Source organism: Tupaia chinensis, unplaced genomic scaffold, assembly GCF_000334495.1.
Source record: "Tupaia chinensis unplaced genomic scaffold, TupChi_1.0 Scaffold000207_1, whole genome shotgun sequence".
NCBI classification, from domain to species: domain Eukaryota; kingdom Metazoa; phylum Chordata; class Mammalia; order Scandentia; family Tupaiidae; genus Tupaia; species Tupaia belangeri.
Genome location: NW_006159682.1, coordinates 662925 through 680858, shown reverse-complemented (window position 1 = coordinate 680858; position 17934 = coordinate 662925). Strand labels below are relative to the sequence as shown.

At 40.5% G+C, this 17934-nt stretch overlaps 1 protein-coding gene across 1 annotated transcript in view; it reads left to right on the top strand.

Annotated features, from left to right (window-relative positions):
• LOC102479681 (oxysterol-binding protein-related protein 9) overlaps positions 1-17934 on the top strand; it is an 85546-nt gene that overhangs the window by 27389 nt on the left and 40223 nt on the right. The window lies entirely within an intron of this gene.

Here is a 17934-nt window from a genome sequence, read left to right as displayed (position 1 = left end):
GCAGGAAAGAGTAGAGGGAACGGGGACTTAGTGTTCGGTGAGAACAGAGCTTCAGTTAGGGAGGTTCTGGAGATGGATGGTGGCTATGGTTCCACAACCATATGAGTGTACTTAATGGCGCTGTATTGCACACCCATAATGGTTCAAGTGGGCAAGGTTTCTGTTGGTACGTTTTATCGCCACACACAAATAAACACCGGTTTATTGTCTCGCAGTTCTGGAGGTCAGATGTCTCAGCTGGTTCTCTGCTTACAGTCTCATAAGGCTGAAATCAAGGAGCTGGCTGGGCTGGACTCTTACCTAGAGGTCCTGAGGAACCGCTTGTAGACGCATTTGGGTTGTTTGCAGGTTCATTTCCTTGTGATTCTAGAATCTCTCTTTTAAAAAAAAGAATTTTTTTTTTTGTTTGTTTGTTTACTGGCTGGCTGTTGTGTTCTGGTCTCACCTTCTAGATGGTGCTCCTTGTCATGGGACCCCTCCATCTTCAAGTCAGCAACATATATTGAATTCTAGTGCTTTGAATTTCTGTGAATTCCCATGCCTTGCATTGAAAAGGCCTCATGTGATTAGATTAGGTTAGACCCACCAGATAATCTCCATTTTGCCATTTAAGGTACCATGATCACTCCAGTGATAGATAGTTTCCATCCACACCCAAAGGAAAGGAGATTATATCAGGGTAAGGGTCATTGAGTCATTCTTAGAATTCTGACAGAAGAACCAGATAGTCCTGTGTTTGAATCCCATTTTAATACTTTGCTTTGTTGACTGAGAAGGAAGCTATTTATAAGCTCTTTGAGCTTGAGTTTTCTCTTAAAAATATTTCCTTCTCAGACCCTTGAAATGCTAATAACGTCAGTGATCTTTTCTAAAGTGATGAGGGGCAAAAATGATACCGTATGCCGTGTAAAAATAAAGCCACGAATCTGTCGGACTGCTGTCTTGAGCTTCACTCAGCTCTAGCTGTACTAATTAACGACCTCTGTTTACAATAAAAAATCTGTAAATCGTTAAAAAAAAATGTCCTTCTCTTTATTCATGATAAAGCGTCCATGTGCAGGCATCCAAGAGAGAGGAGCACCCTTTACAGGATCTGGTCATGCCGTGATCCCCTGCCTCCAGTCTTTCAGCCTGTCAGACCTTGGGTATTTGAATGTGTGCCTGGCTGACTGGGCCATGGTTAAAGCATTGCCACCATGTGGGATCTGGCTTTCCTTAAGCCACATGTTATTGCTGTGCCATAGAACCGGCCCCAGTTTTCTCTTCCTTAACACAGGGATCATAATATCCTTCTTGTACGTTTTTGTGAGGACTAGGTACCTGACACACAGATGGAATCTATTAGTCAGTTATATATGTGTGTGCTTATGTGTTTGTGTGTGCATGTGTGTATACATTTTAAGGTATTCTCAAAAAGCTAGACTAATATTTGACTTCTACTTAAGAAACATCTAGAAAGCTTGTTGAAAATAGTTCCCCATGCCCCCCTTCTAGACATGCCATTTTAGAGTAGTATTCTGAAACCTTTATTTTTAAACAGATTTGCCAGGTGACTGTATCGTACAGCCAAGTTCAGGACCACTGGTGTGGAAAGAATCAGAGATCTATCTTATCTTCCTTCCTTTCTTCCCACCCTCCATCCTCCCCTCCTTCCTTTTCATGAAAGTTTATTTATTTATTTCTTCCATGAACAAGAAAGACAGGAGAGTGTGAGCATGCCCAACAGGACCTTGACCCATGAGCAACCCCCAGTCTTCCACCAGTCCCAGATCATGAGCAAGCATGTGCGTGACATCTTCAGGAAGGTCTTTGGGCTTGAACCAGAAACTGTTAAGACAAACTGTGGGATTGTCTTGCTGAACATAACATTTTACCACTGCTGGCCCCTGAGCAAATTTCTTAACCTTGCTGTGAGTCTAGGGAGCTATGTAGCTATAGCGTCTGGCACGTAGTCCACACCAATACAGGAGAGCTGCCGTGGATGATAATGATGACAGCAATGGTGGTGACATAAAATGCACCAGTATCATATAGTTTCCAAATGAGCAAGCAGTCAAGCTATCAGTGATTTTACTGCCGACCCCACCCTGCCCCGTCCATTCCATCCCATGTTCCACTGAGGCGGTACTTCTTCCAGTTCCCTCCGTGTCCCCTCCGTTGCTTATTGCTTCTGTCATGTTTTTCTCTTCTGTCATGAATGCCTGTGCCTTCTGTCAGGTGAGCTCGTCTTTTAAGAGACTTTTCAAATGTTATTCTGTGAAGGCTACATACTTCTAGAAGGTTTGGATTTCTCCCTTCCTGTACTGTTTTACATTTGTCATTTATAGCCATGAAAGTGTGTGGTACATGGTATTACATATTAACTTGTCTGCTTCTCTCCCACCCCCCGTTGATAATAGGTTCCTACATGTTGTCCCAATTGCCTGACACATAGGTATCCAAAAAGGTGCTTATTGTATTTTCTGAAACAAACACCCCCATGATTTTAGGCTATATAAAAGGGGAATGAAGAAAACCATAGATAGAAAGCTCATATCAGGCATGTGCTGGATGATTTTTTACATATATTCCCATGATAGTCCAGTCAAGTAAATGGTGTTATATCATTTTATAGACGAGGACAGAGAGACTTAAACTACTTTTAATAATTTACTAAGGTCAAACAATGACGGTGATTCTGGGATTGAACTTGGGTCTCTCTAGTTCCAAATCTGTGTTCAGGCCTTAGTGTTATCAGGCTCCCATTCTTCTATTCCAGAAAAGTTAATGTAGATACCTAAAATTGTTGTAAGGTAATGTAAAAATCAGTGGAGGGAAGCAGAAAAATGAAAAACTTTTATCTTGGTTACGAAGTAGAAGCCACTAGATGGTGCCCTTGCCTTGATGAGAAAGTCAAGTGGATTAAGTCTTGTGGTGCAGTTCCCCTCTAGTCACTCATATGTTAGTCCAACGCCAAATATTGACACTTTCAGGTAGTATGTACAAAATGGAGAAGTAGCTCGTTTAAAGGGGGCAATGTGGGATAAGGGCAAGAACAGTTCATATATGAAATGCAGTGGAGTTCTGGATTCTGCTACTTACTAGCTTTGTGACTTGATGTCACTCATCTGTTTAGCTCTGAGCCCTATTTTTTATCTCTGGAATGGGCCTGATGTCATTTACTCTTACTCATAGGATTGTGACTATCAAACTAATCTACTTAGAAAGTATCCAGACATAGTATTTGAGACTTAGTAGAAGCTTAAAGAATGGTAGTTATTGTTGTAATATCTATTTCTGTGATTGCACTGTCGTTAGTGCTATATCTTATATGAATGTTTATAATGTTTTATAATTACAAATTAAATGAAAAAGAAGGCGGTGGAGAAATATATTCCAGGAAAATGCTAATCACAAGAAAGCTGGGAAACAGAATGTCAGACATAAAATAGTTGAAGGAAAAAAATTAAAATTGTTATGGAAAAAGAGAATACCAAAGACCCATTATCACATAAATAATGTTCTCTAACAACAGTAGGCTACATATTTTTTTGGTTTTGTTTGTTTGTTTGTTTTAATTTGACTAGAGAGAGACAGAGAGAAAGAAAGGGAAAGTTAAGAAAGCAAGCTGCTAGGTCTGGGACTTGAACTGTGGTCAGCCATGTGGGAGTCTGTGCCTTAACCACCAAGCCACCTGCTTGCCTCCAACAGTAGACTATAATATTAGAAATACTTTAACAAAAAAGTAGTACCAGGGCCAGTAGGTGGCATAACAGTTACGTTGCTGGACTCCCACATGGCCAACCACGGTGTAAGTCCTGGACTCAGTGGCTTGTAAATCATGCTGAGAGTGCCCAAGATCCTGGGAGGAGGGTAGAAGAAAAGGGATTGTGTCATGGCCATCCCTCCTAGGGAGTGACTTCTCACTTTTCCTCTCACTGTCTCTGTCTCTCTATCTCCTTTGAGCTTATGCACCCTAAGGCAAAAACCTCTTGAAAAAAGTAGCAGGGGCTGGCAGGTGGTGTGGTGGTTAAGGTGCTGGACTCCCACATGGCTAACACGGTTCAAGTCCTTGGCCTGGTGGTTTGCTTTCTCTCTTTCTCCCTCTCTCTGTCTGGTCAAATTAAATAATGATGATGAATGAAATTAAATAAAGTCTTTAAAAAAAAGGAAAGTAGCTACCCACCTCCTCATACTTTTACATAATTTGTTGGTGAAATTATGAATTATTTAAACCTGAATGATAATGAAGGGACCACATGTTAAAATTGCATCTAAAGAAGTCTATAATTTATAATCTTAAATGAATACATTATAAAAAGATAGAATATTAGTGAGTATATCACTAAATTTAAAATAATAATAAAAAGAAAAGATGGGGCTAGCAGGTGATTTAAGGTGCTAGACTCCCACATGGCTGACTGCAATTTGTATGTGGAGCCAGTGGCTTGAAAATGAGTTTTGATACTGTCTTTGTGCCAGATATTTCCCATGTATGTCCTATACCATCCATCTATAATGAAGCAAGACACCAACATTTCTTCCTAATACTCTAGAACTCCCACTTCTCCTAATACTCTAGAACTCTCACTCCTGATTAATAGGAGTCCGGAACCAGCAGTTAGCATAATGGCTATGTCGCTGGACTCCCACGTAGTCGACCGCGGTTCGCGTCCCGGACCCGGTGGCTTAAAACTCACGCCGGGCACGTGTGCGTGCGTGCCCAAGATCCCGAGAGGAGAATGGAGGAGAAGGGATTGCGGCGTGACCATCCCCCCTGGGGGGTGATTTCTCGCTTTCTGTCTCTATGTCTCTCTCTGTCTGTCTGGCGAGCGCACGCGCCCTACAGTGAAAATCTCTCCAAAAAAAAAATAATAATAATAGGAGTCCAGCAACACAGCCATTACGCCAACTGCTGGTCTCTGTACTGTTTTGATAGAAAAATAGGGAACCAGCAGTTAGCGTAATGCCTGTATCGCTGGACTCCCACGTAGTCGACCGCGGTTCGCATCCCGGACCCGGTGGCTTAAAACTCACGCCAGGCGTGTGTGCGTGTGTGCCCAAGATCCTGAGAGGAGAACGGAGGAGAAGGGATTGTGGCTTGACCATCCCCTCTAGGGGGGTGATTTCTCGCTTTCTGTCTCTACGTCTCTCTCTGTCTGTCTGGTGAGTGCACACGCCCTATAGCGAAAACCTCTCCAAAAAAAAAAAAAAAAACAGAAAAATATACATGATTAGTTAGGATGGCCTTTTGATTTCTCATTCCTGCCATGAACTTGTTTTATGTGATTTTTCTGCTTCATATTATATTAATTTTGCTAAATGTTATTTAAAAAACACATTTATTTGACTTGCTATAAGATAGTTGCACATAAAATTCATTGTACTTAAAATTTCTGTTTTTTAAAAAACTTCTTGTGATAGTTGAATGTTTACTTATTTTTCAAAAAACTTTTAGAATTATTTATTTAACTTTATTTGTCTGTTTGTTTTTTTTTCTTTTAGAGAGAGTTTTGCTATAGGGCGTGTGCACTTGCCGGTGAGACAGACAGAAAGCAAGAAATCATCCCCAGAGGGATGGCCCTGCCACAACACTTTCTCCTCTGTTCTCTTGGGATTTTGGGTGTGCACGCATACACTCCAGGTGTGAGTTTTAAACCACTGGATCTTGAACTCGAACCTCAGTTGACTATGTGGGAGTCCAGTGATGTAACCATGATGCCATCTGCTAGTCCCAATTATTATTATTTTATAATTTGACCAGAGAGAGACAGAGAGAGAGAATAGAAAAGGTTTCTCTCCTTTCCTGCCCGGTCAGGGACTCGAACTGTGGGTGGCCATGTGGGAGTCCAGCGCCTTAACAACCATGCCACCTGCTGGCCCCATATGTTTACCTATTTTAATAAATTCAAAGGACACAGATTTATCTTTAAAGAGAGAAAAAGGAGTGAATAGTATGTATGAAAAGTACCAACATTTTTTTCTTTTTTTTTTTTTTTTTGAGGGGGAGATGTTTTTGCTACAGGGCACATGCACTTGCCAGAAGGACAGAGAGAGACAGAAAGACAGAAAGTGAAAAATCACCCACCAGGGTGGGGGGGATGGCCATGCCCCAATCCCTTCTTCTTGGGATCTTGGGCACGCATGCACATGCGTCCGGCATGAGTTTAAGCCACCGGGTCCGGTACTCGAACCGCAGTCGACTACATGGGAGTTCAGCAACATAGCCATTACGCTAACTGCTGTTCCTGAAAAGTACCAACATTAAAGAGGCAATGTAGTAGGGTACAGTCTAGAACAGTGCATATATGAAATTAATGAATAGTCTTCAACACACTCATAAAAATGTGTATTATGGGGACCAGTAGGTGGTGTGGTGGTTTTAAGGTGCATGGCTGACCACGGTTCGGGTCCTGGACCTGGTAGCTTGCTTTCTCACTTTCCCTCTCTCTCTCCCCTCTTTCTCTCTCTAGTCAAATGAAAATAAATGAATACATAAAATGAATTAAATAATTATTTTAAAAATGTGTATTATGAAAAACTGTATGAATATTAAATTTTTTGCAGCAAAATAAACTTTAAGACATCAAAAAATTTTTTTGAAGAATTATTTAATATTATCATTATTTTTTTCTTTTTTTTGAGGGTTTTTTGCTATAGGGCATGTGCACTTGCCAGAAAGACAGAGACAGAGAGACAGAAAGCGAGAAATCACCCCCCACGTGGGATGGGCACGCCACAATCCCGTCTCCATTCTCTTCTTGGGATTTTGGGCATGCACACACACGTGCCTGGTGTGAATTTCAGCCACTGGATCCGGAATTCGAACCGCGATCGACTACATGGGAGTCCAGCGACATATGCTAACTGCTGGTCCCTATTTAATATTATTTTTTAATTTACTATAGGGCATGTGCACTCACCAGAGAGACGTAGAGGAGAAAATTGCTAGCCTAATTATCTGTAGAAGTTAACTTCATAGTATTATCAACTGGACTGGGGAGAAATGTACACATTTGGAATATTCAAGCTAAATAACGTGATTGAGTGTATAAAAGAACTTGAAATAAAAATAAGTTAGTTTTCTTTAAAAAAAAAGAGCTCTTTATGTTACTTAAGAATTTATTTTAGATTAATGCGTTTCTTTGAAGGAAGAAAATTATAAAGCATTACTGAAATTATCCAGTTATTATTGGATTCCACATGGCCAATCAGTTTGAATCCCATATCTGCTGCTTAAAATACATGCCAGGCCCATGTGTGTGCCCCAAATTCTGATGAGATGGAGAAATGGGAAAGAGATTGTGGCATGACCATGCCCCATTGAGAGGTGCTTTCTCTCTTCCTCTCTCTCTCCGGTGAGCTCATGCTCCCACTGGCCATAAAAACAAACAAAAACCCCAGAGTTGGGAGTTGCCCCTTCATATGTTAATATTTTAAGTGAAAATATGGTAATTGAAGTGGTGTAGTATTGGTATAAGGAGAAGAAAATAGACTGGTAGAACAGAAGAGAAAGCCAAGAAACAGTCACACGTGTATAGGAAATTGTGTGTGTGACAGCATTACAAAATAGACACTTAGTAAGCGAATCTGGGTCATTTGGTGCCCCATATAGAATAAACAAAAATATTTTCTACCTCATTCTGTACACTAAGAATCTTTCAGAGTTTTTATTAAAGTATACATTGAAATGTTAAACTGAAAAGAAAGTATAACATTTTTATGATATCAAAATAGAGGAAACTGTCTTAAAGTATTAAAACCATGCTGAAAATGTTAGCAGATTCGACAATATTTATTATTATTATTATTATTTTTTTTTTTTGCAGAGGTTTTTGCCTTAGGGCATGTGTGCTCACTGGTGGGAGAGAGAGAAGGGGAAGAGAGGAACAGAGACAGTGAGAGGGAAAGTGAGAAATTAACCCCCAGGGGGGATGGCTGTACAGTAATCTTCTCCATTCTCCTCCCAGGATCTTGGACATGCACACACATACCCCTGGCATGAGTTTTAAGCCACTGGATCCAGGACTTGAACTATAGTTGGTCATGTGCAGTTCTGCGATGTAACTGCTATGCCATCTGCTGGCCCCTGACGACATTTTTGAAAGCCTTTGTAGATAAAAGGGAGAACTCTTGCCTCACAAGAATGCCAAGTGTTGATTTGTAAATAGGCGGAATGCTTCAGTTGGAAAATTTTTTCAGCCCACACAATAATATTAATTGAGTCTGGTAAAAATCATCAATAAATGCTAAATCCAGAGAAAAAATTTGATACAGAGCAGAATATTCACATGATCTTCACATGATCTTATGGTATCTTCTCACAAATTGCTTATTAGTGACGAGGAAAAAACTACTAGCTATAATATGAACGACTCAGTTAACGCTTTCACCCAGAGATCAAAATGAGCATCACAAACGAGGAACAGGTGCACAGAGTTTTTGCCTCTAGGTGTGATGCTCTGAGGAGATATCACTAATAAACTATTCTGTAGGGAACGCATCATTGATACTAGTCATGAAGAAATATCAGACAAACAGAATAAGGAATAGTCTAGTTGTTTAAAAGAGACTTTTCTTTTTCTTTCAAAAATGTCAGTACCAAACAAGACAATGAAAAGCCAAGAAAATATTGCATATTAAAGGGAACTAAAGAGACATGACAACTAAATATAACATCTCAGCTTAGCCTACATCCCGTGCTGGAAAGAAAACTCTTCTGTAGAATACATTATTGGGTCAATTGCCAAACCAGAATGTGGATGGTAAATTAGGAGGAAAAATTTTATCCGTGTCAGCCGCTGAAGTTGACAACCGTGCTGTGGTTGTGTAAGAGACCCATCCCTGTTCTTAGTAAGCGCAGCCTGAAGTATCAGGCATAAATATGGTGAGGGAAAAAATGGTTCAAAAAAGAGAAGTATTCTCTCTCTTTGTATCTACATATACATCAATAGGTAGCTATGGAGAGAGATGACAGGCAAAAGACACACCAGCATAAAGATTACTTTAAAGTGAAAACATTTGAGTTACAATAGATGTTTTAAAAAAATGCATCTGAACATCCCTCAACTGACTAAAGAGGAGCCTCTCTACAGTATAACTTTCACTTAATTCCCTGGTTCCTGTTTTGGAGAAGACTAACTCAGGAAGGCACAAATTCAGTTGCCATAAAACTCTCTATAGGGGAGTTTCTAGCCAAGAAGAAGGCCATCTATTAAACTCAGATAATAAAAAGAAATACACCCTCCTCTTTTCTCCTGTTAATTACTTGTCAGTTTACTCACAGTACCCGCTCCCAACCAGCTCAAATGAAGATGGGAGTGGTAGGATGCGGCCGGAGTCTAGGGTGCTTGTTTTGAGGCATACTTTAGTGTACAGTAAACAAACCAACCTGCAAAGAGTCAGAGATTTACCTCACAGTCTCCCACCCTTTTCTCCTTTACAACATTCCCACAATTCATTATGTAAAGAATAAAGTGTATAACCAGTTCTGTGATGCAGGGGTCATGTGTTGCTCAAAAAAAGCCAGATCCCACATGGCTTTCATGGTTCAAATCCCCAACACAATACACTGGGTGCAAGTGCGAACACCCAATTCTGACAGAGTGGGGGCTGGAGAAAATCAAGACCTGGTCAGACTCTATAGAGGGTGTCTCTCTCTGCCTCTCTCCGTCTCTCTCATCTTTCACTTTCACATGCACACACATGCTCTATCATGAATAAAGAAAAAAGTAATGTAGCCAATCAGTTAATGTAGACAACACAGTTGTCTGTGTTATTTAAAATAGACCAATGTGTGGAACCAGCAGTTGGCGTAATGGCTGGACTCCCATGTAGTTGACTGTGGTTCGAGTCCCGGACCCGGTGGCTTAAATTCACACTGGACACATGTGCATGTGTGCCCAAGATCCCTAGAGGAGAATAGAGGAGAAGGGATTGTGCCATGGCCATCCACCCTGGGGAGTGATTTCTTGCTTTCTGTCTCTCTGTCTCTGTCTTTCTGGCAAGCACATGCACCCTATAGCAAAAGCCTCTCCAAAATAAATAAATAAATAAATAAATAAATTTATTATTGGATTCCACATGGCCAATCAGTTTGAATCCCATATCTGCTGCTTAAAATACATGCCAGGCCCATGTGTGTGCCCCAAATTCTGATGAGATGGAGAAATGGGAAAGAGATTGTGGCATGACCATGCCCCATTGAGAGGTGCTTTCTCTCTTCCTCTCTCTCTCCGGTGAGCTCATGCTCCCACTGGCCATAAAAACAAACAAAAACCCCAGAGTTGGGAGTTGCCCCTTCATATGTTAATATTTTAAGTGAAAATATGGTAATTGAAGTGGTGTAGTATTGGTATAAGGAGAAGAAAATAGACTGGTAGAACAGAAGAGAAAGCCAAGAAACAGTCACACGTGTATAGGAAATTGTGTGTGTGACAGCATTACAAAATAGACACTTAGTAAGCGAATCTGGGTCATTTGGTGCCCCATATAGAATAAACAAAAATATTTTCTACCTCATTCTGTACACTAAGAATCTTTCAGAGTTTTTATTAAAGTATACATTGAAATGTTAAACTGAAAAGAAAGTATAACATTTTTATGATATCAAAATAGAGGAAACTGTCTTAAAGTATTAAAACCATGCTGAAAATGTTAGCAGATTCGACAATATTTATTATTATTATTATTATTTTTTTTTTTTGCAGAGGTTTTTGCCTTAGGGCATGTGTGCTCACTGGTGGGAGAGAGAGAAGGGGAAGAGAGGAACAGAGACAGTGAGAGGGAAAGTGAGAAATTAACCCCCAGGGGGGATGGCTGTACAGTAATCTTCTCCATTCTCCTCCCAGGATCTTGGACATGCACACACATACCCCTGGCATGAGTTTTAAGCCACTGGATCCAGGACTTGAACTATAGTTGGTCATGTGCAGTTCTGCGATGTAACTGCTATGCCATCTGCTGGCCCCTGACGACATTTTTGAAAGCCTTTGTACAGAAAAAGATACCACAGTCAAAGAGGAACACAACCCATGGAAGGAGAGAAAATATTACAATACATACAACTATGAAAAGATTAATATCCAGAATATATTAAGAATTATAAAGCAATACGGTACCAGCACGCAGTGTGGTGGTTAAGGCACTGACTTCCACATGGCTGACCATCGTTCAAGTCCTGGAACTGGTGGCTTGTGTCTCACTTTCTCTCTGTGTCTCTCTCTGGTGAGCACATGCGCACTATAGTAAATTTTAAAAAATAGTAAATAAAATTAAACAAATAATTATTTTTTAAAATTATAAAGCAATAAAGACAAAAAGAAAAGCCAAGAGAATTAATACAAATTTGTAAAAAAGACAAAAGAATATTTAAAAAAGAAATGTGCAAAGAATACTCATTTCATATCAAGAGAAATTATATATAGCTCCTCGTGGAAAATATTATATATTTACATACATACACACATACATGAGAGAATTTGAAAAAGTTCTCGGAAAAGTGGAAATAAAAGATGAGTTTAGGGCTAGCAGGTGGCACAGTGGTAAAAGGTGCTGGATTCCCACATGGCTGACCACAGTTTGAGTCCTGGGCCCATTGGATTGAAAATCATGCCAGATGCGTGTGAGTGCCCAAAGTCCCAAGAGCATGGAGGAGAATGATTTTCCAAGTGCCATCCCCCTAGAGGTGATTTATTACTTTCTCTGTCTCTCTATGGTGAGCACATACCCTATGGCAAAAACAAACAAAAAAGATGAGTTTATTTTTGTGCAAAAAATTTTTGAAATCCATACAGTTTTATGTAATGTGCATTTTCTATGGACTCTTTGAAGCCCCTGTTTGTTTGTGTCTGTGTGTCTTCTCAACATGAATAAATCTCAAAAGAAGGTTGAGTCAGAAAGGCAAAGCAAATTATTGAGCACTCTATTATTGTCACCTAGAGCAGTGCTTAGAAAATTCAATAAATATTTGTTGAATGAATGACTGGAGGTGGAAAAATGGGTCCACGACGTAGCATCTTCTTTGTTAAAAAAGTTGGACCTCTGTCTTTCCTGTTTCCTTCTACATTGTTAATTTCTATTTCTCTTGTCTGGACTATGTGATTCTCCAGGACGGAGACATATCTTATTCGTCGTTACATCCCCAGGATAAGTATTTAATAAGTATGTTTAAGTAATCAGTGAATATTGCTTATCACAACAGATTATTGCTTTTTATAACAATGCCCTGTTAAAAAAGTGCATTGATAAGGAGTTGCAAGATCTGGATTTTTCTGCCTGTTAGTTGTTGGACCTTGGGCAAGTTTTTTGATGTCTCTGAGCCTCAGTTTTCTAATTTTTAAAGAAGGGTAATAGCTTATTCTGCCTCATTCTCAGATAGCATATTTAAATGGACTATATGATTGTGAGACAGACTTCTAATGTCATTTCAATAATGAGGAAAAGTATGTGGTTGTGGAGTTGTAGTGGGAGTAGCTATGCTGTGTATTCTTAGCACTGCATTCCTCTTAGGGGCTGTGTGAGCAATCAATGTCTCGGGGGAGTGATCATGCCTTTTTTAATCTTTGGAACCAGTTCACCAGCCCACTTTTCCCTTCTTGCAAAGGAAGATTGGCCCCAAATACTCACAATTCTGTTTTTTTTTTTTTTCCCCAAATCATAAGAGCAAAATTATATTTCAGAATTTGGCACAAGAACCATGATTCAGGTCTGAAGTATGTCTGTGTATACAGAAAACTGAGAACGAGGGAAAGTTAGGAAATTCATCCAGCTGGACAAGTCTGTAAGCTGTAGTTACTTTCTCCTGGGACCTGGATAGTGTGGTAGAGCAGTTGGCATCCCGATGAGCGCAAGTACTGATCGCACCTGGGAAGTTGACTCTCAGAAACTTTCAGAAAGATCAGGAAAGGTCACTGAAAGTTACAGGTTTATTATGTTGGCACAATGGGCCATAAAAGCAGAGGCGAAATTAAAATGTTGATATTTTGATGGATTAGTGTAACCACTTTTCTTAACAGAGGAACACAGTGATTCCATTGTGGATTATCAAATAGAGTTTTGCTTTACCAAATGTAAAGAAAGAAAAAAAGTAATGTAAACCCAGGTAAGGGGAGAGGAAGGATGTTGCAGGAGAGGCACTATGTGTGAAGTCGTGGTGGTTGGAGAGAACTTGGGGCAGTTGTACAGTTCGATGAGAGATGAGGCTGGGAAGGCAGGCATGGACAAATCCTTAAGGGCCTCGTAGGCCAGGCTGTAACATATTGGCCTAGGCGCCCTAAACCAGGATACTCTTGACATTGAAATGGGGCATCTTCTCACTGTTGTGCAAAAATAACGTGAATAATCTGGGATTGTTCTAGGCAAACCAAGTCATATGTGAAGGTGAAGAAAAGCCATTAATGGTTACAGATACTCTAAAGGGTGGAAGGTTAAAACAAATTACTGACAAGAGGTTTAGAGAACTCTAAATAATCTTGACTGGAAGGGAATGAGAGATGGCCCAGCTGCTAGATGGGGATGTAGAATTGAAAAGGGTTGTTGCTGAGAGTCTTCAGCATGTGTGTAGTTGAGAAGGAGCCAGTTGAGAGAGGTTGAGAAGGGGCAGAGTAAGAGACTTGAAAATAGGTGATAGAGAATATGGAGCATGAGTGGGGGGACTGGGTTTTAGGTAGAAGAACAGACTCCTTTTCCATTGTGACAAGTGGAAAGGAAGTAAGATGGGTTTAATTGCAGGTGAATCTTTAGGTGGGAGGGCCTAGAAGGAAGGTTTAGAATTCCAACTCAAGGACTGCTTTGTTGTTATTGCAGTACTAGCTAATGAATAAAACAAGAAAAAACAAAATACAAGGTATAAAGGCTGGAGTAAAAGAAATAAAACGGTTATTCACAGCAACTTTATTGGGCATATGAAAAGACTGAAAGAACCTATAGATATACTGTTCGAATTGGTAAATGAACTTTTAGCAGGATTATTGGGTATAAAATCACTATATAAAAATCAACTGTATTTCAATATATAAGCAATAGCAACTGGAAATTAATTTTTAAAAATAGAGAACATTGGGGCCAGTGGGTGATATGGTGGTTGAGGTGCTGGACTCCTGCATGGTCGATCCACCAAATCAAGTCGATCAAACCAAGAAACTGAGAAGCCAGTGTCATGTGAATTATGTATATGTACATTGAAGAACATCAGCGGTAATGGTAAGATTGAATTGGGATGGGAGACTGTTAGATTCCAAAGGGTGTAAATAGAAAGGGAAAGTATAACTGAGCAGAAAAGAATGCTTTCTTCCATACAGGTTATCAAAGATGCCTAGGGGAAGTGTTTCCAAAGCACAGCTTAAAAGAAAAGGATCTCAAGAAAGAGAAGATCAACAAATAACCAGAAAAGTGCTATACAACAGAACTAAAGAGCAGTGAAATGGTCAATGGAGACCCATGAGGGAGAAGTTTGGTGTAGTGAGAGGAAGGAATCTAGGTTGCAGGAGTGGCTGAAAGGTTAAGGTATGGGGAACCAGCAGTTAGTGTAATGGCTATGTCGCTGGATTCCCACGTAGTCGACCGCGGTTCGTGTCCTGGACCCGGTGGCTTAAAACTCACGCCGGGCGCGTGTGCGTGCGTGCCCAAGATCCCGAGAGGAGAATGGAGGAGAAGGGATTGCGGCGTGACCATCCCCCCTGGGGGGTGATTTCTCGCTTTCTGTCTCTATGTCTCTCTCTGTCTGTCTGGCGAGCGCACGCGCCCTACAGTGAAAATCTCTCCAAAAAAAAAAAAAAAGGTTAAGGTATGACCAGTGTTCCTAAAGTTCCTCTCCCAAAGCAAAGAAGAGGGAAAGCAGAGCTAGAGGGAGATGTGGAGTTTTGCTTTTGCTTAACAAATGGTAGGGAATTGAGCTTGAGAAATGTCATAAAAGTGCATAATTGCTTGTTTTTTTTTTTTTCCCCCCCAGGGGAAAGATATTGGGGTTGAAAGCATACAGGGTCCCTGTGAGGTGGGGAGGAAGGAGGCAGGGTAATGACAGTGGAAAAGTTAGGTGGGCCAGCCATCAACTTGATGTCTTGAATGGCATTATGAAGTAATGTTGATTATATCTGTTAGTTCATGAAGAGCCAAGGAAAGTTTTAAACATGAGTCTGTTGTAAGAGACTGCACTTTAGAAACAGCCCCTGACAATAGCAAGGACCATGAACTAGACTGAAGGTAGAGCGATTGAATTATCCTGCAAGAGGTGATGAAAGCCTAAATTAGACCAGTAGTAGTGATTATGGAGAAGAGTTGGTGAGTTTTTGATAGTAGTTCAGAGATGGACTTAGTATAACTTGGGGTCATGAAATGAAAGAGAACTTGACTAGGACCTGGAGGTTTTTAATATGAGTTGACTAGGTGACTTATGAATTTACAGTAAAGAACTCAAAAGAAACAGCAGGCATTTGGGAGTGGGGTGAATTACAATAGCTCTGTTAGATTTTATTCACATACCTTACAATCCACTAATATTCAATTAATGTTTTTAGTTGGTTCACAGAGTTGTTCTACCTTCACCACAATTTCAAAATATTTGCATCACCCCATAAAGAAACCTGGGACTCATTAGCAGTCACTCTCCATTTTACCCCAACCCCTCCAGCCCTGGGTAATTACTAATCTACTGTCAGTCTTTTTTTTTTTTTTTTAATTTAATAGACCACAGATTAGTTTATTTTTAACACCCATCGTGCCGTGAATTCATAGGGAATATTCCAGTAGCTCAGGCTCCTTTCCATTGATTCTCACAAAGTGTGCTTCTCTGGGTGGAGCAGGCTGGCGCTTTAGTTGAACCCAGGTACCTTTCTCTTTGGCTTCTTTCTTTTTTCTGGTCATTTTCTTTCACACGTTTTAGGAAGCTATCTCTGCTCTTACAATGCTTAATATGCTCAATATGCACATTGATTCTCTTGGCAAGAATCTTGCCCTTAACTTGTTTGTTCACAACAATGCCAACAGCATGCTAGGTAACACTGTAGACTCTTCCTGTTTTGCCATGGTTACATTTGTGGGGCATTCCTTTTTGAACAGTACCCATTCCCTTAATGTCTACAATATCACCTTTCTTTTTTTATTTTTGGAGAGGTTTTTTTTTTTTTTTTTTCCGCTATAGGGTGCGTGCGCTTGCCAGACAGACAGAGGAGAGACAGAACGTGAGAAATCACCCCCCAGGGGGGATGGTCACGCCGCAATCCCTTCCCCTCCATTCTCCTCTTGGGTTCTTGGGCACACACGCACACGCGCCTGGCGTGAGTTTTAAGCCACCAGGTCCGGGATGTCTTTCCCTTTGTGTTCATCATTTTGGTTAATTACTGGAAGATGGCAGTTCTGACCAAAGCGTTCTACTTTCGATCTTTATGAATTTGTCTATTTGGAACATTTATGTAAGTGCAGTTTTGTAATGTGGTCCTTAGTGACTCACTTTTTCATATAGCATACTGTTTTCAAGGTTCGTCTACACAGAGATTTTTGCCTTGTATTATACTCACCTTTTGCATGTTTCTCTCTTCTACTGGAATGTAAGTGCCTTGAAGGCAGAGACTATTGTTATAAATTCCATAGCTATATCTAGCACATATTTTTCTATTTAGTGATGATATATTGTTAGTTACAATAGCTCAACCACAAGAATGAGCTGCTCTCCCACATGCCTGCCACTGAGGTGTGTTTGTGTATGCTGGCATGGGATAGGTGGGTATCATGCCAATGGTGATTCAGTCCTGGTTCTGCCATTAACCTCTGTGTGACCTTCATTAAGTCACTGCACTCTCTGGAAGTATTTTCCTTACCTGAAAATGGGAATTAAATCTCCTGCCCTCTGACACTGTGGGCTAAAGATCATTTAAATAGGTAGAACCAGAAGCATTTTGACCTCTCCCATGTTCTCTAGTTTTTCTTTCTGGAATACTCAAGACACTTATTTCTTAAAGACATTGCCAATGAACTCCCTATTTTGTGTGGTTCTTTGTCTCTTTCCTTAACTCCTGCTGCCTTAACAGGATGCATATAGTTGAATATTTTTAAAAAATAAAGGACTAGGCCTAACCACAAAAGGTGCAGCTAAAAGGGCATTGCCAGTGCATGAGGCTGGAGCCACACAGGAGGTTTGGGTTTAAATCCTAGACCAGCCTGAAGAGGCTGGGCAGATTATTCCATATCTGTAATCCTCACTACCTGGGAAACTGGGAGCAGAGGATGGAAAACCCTAACCTCCAAAAAGGGCCCAGCGGTGGCCACAGTGGTAACACAAGCTCTGCATGCTGGACCCACGTGGGAATTTCTCTGAGTCATGTCCTTAGGCCTCCCTGTATGCTCATGCTTACCCATGATCTGGGTTGGCTCAGGCCAGAGGTGGAGCACAGCTTGAAGATCCTGTTGAGGGTACGTATTGTCTCTTTCTCTCTCCCTGTTTGTATCTCTTTCTTTCTCATGGAAGAAATAAATTAATCTTAAAAAAATAAAAAAATAAATAAAATAAATAATAAAAACCTCCTCCCTAAAAAAAAGTGAAGGTTTAAACTCTATCCTTTCCACCTTCCTGAAAGAAACAACCTATGAATGTAGTTCCCTGCCCCCTTCTCTCATTTGGAGAGTTGCTCATGCTTTTGTTTGGACAACCTATACTAAATATGCACTTGAGTGCCACATGTCAAAATAAAATTGTCCTTGATTTCCAGGACCTCGTAGTTCTTCAGCGGGACAGGGCAGACATGTAAACAGATATGACAGTGTGTGTGAGACTGCAGTAGCAGAGTTACGGGAGATTGGGACAGTGTTTGAAGCAACTGTCACCTAGCATTTCTGCACTAATGAGTATAATAACACAGAAGCGGTCTGATGAAGAGCACCTGCCTTCTTTAAGGCTCACAACAACGTGGTGAGGTATAGGTTTCCAACTCCCGTTTTTGAGAGCAATCTAAAGCTCAGAGA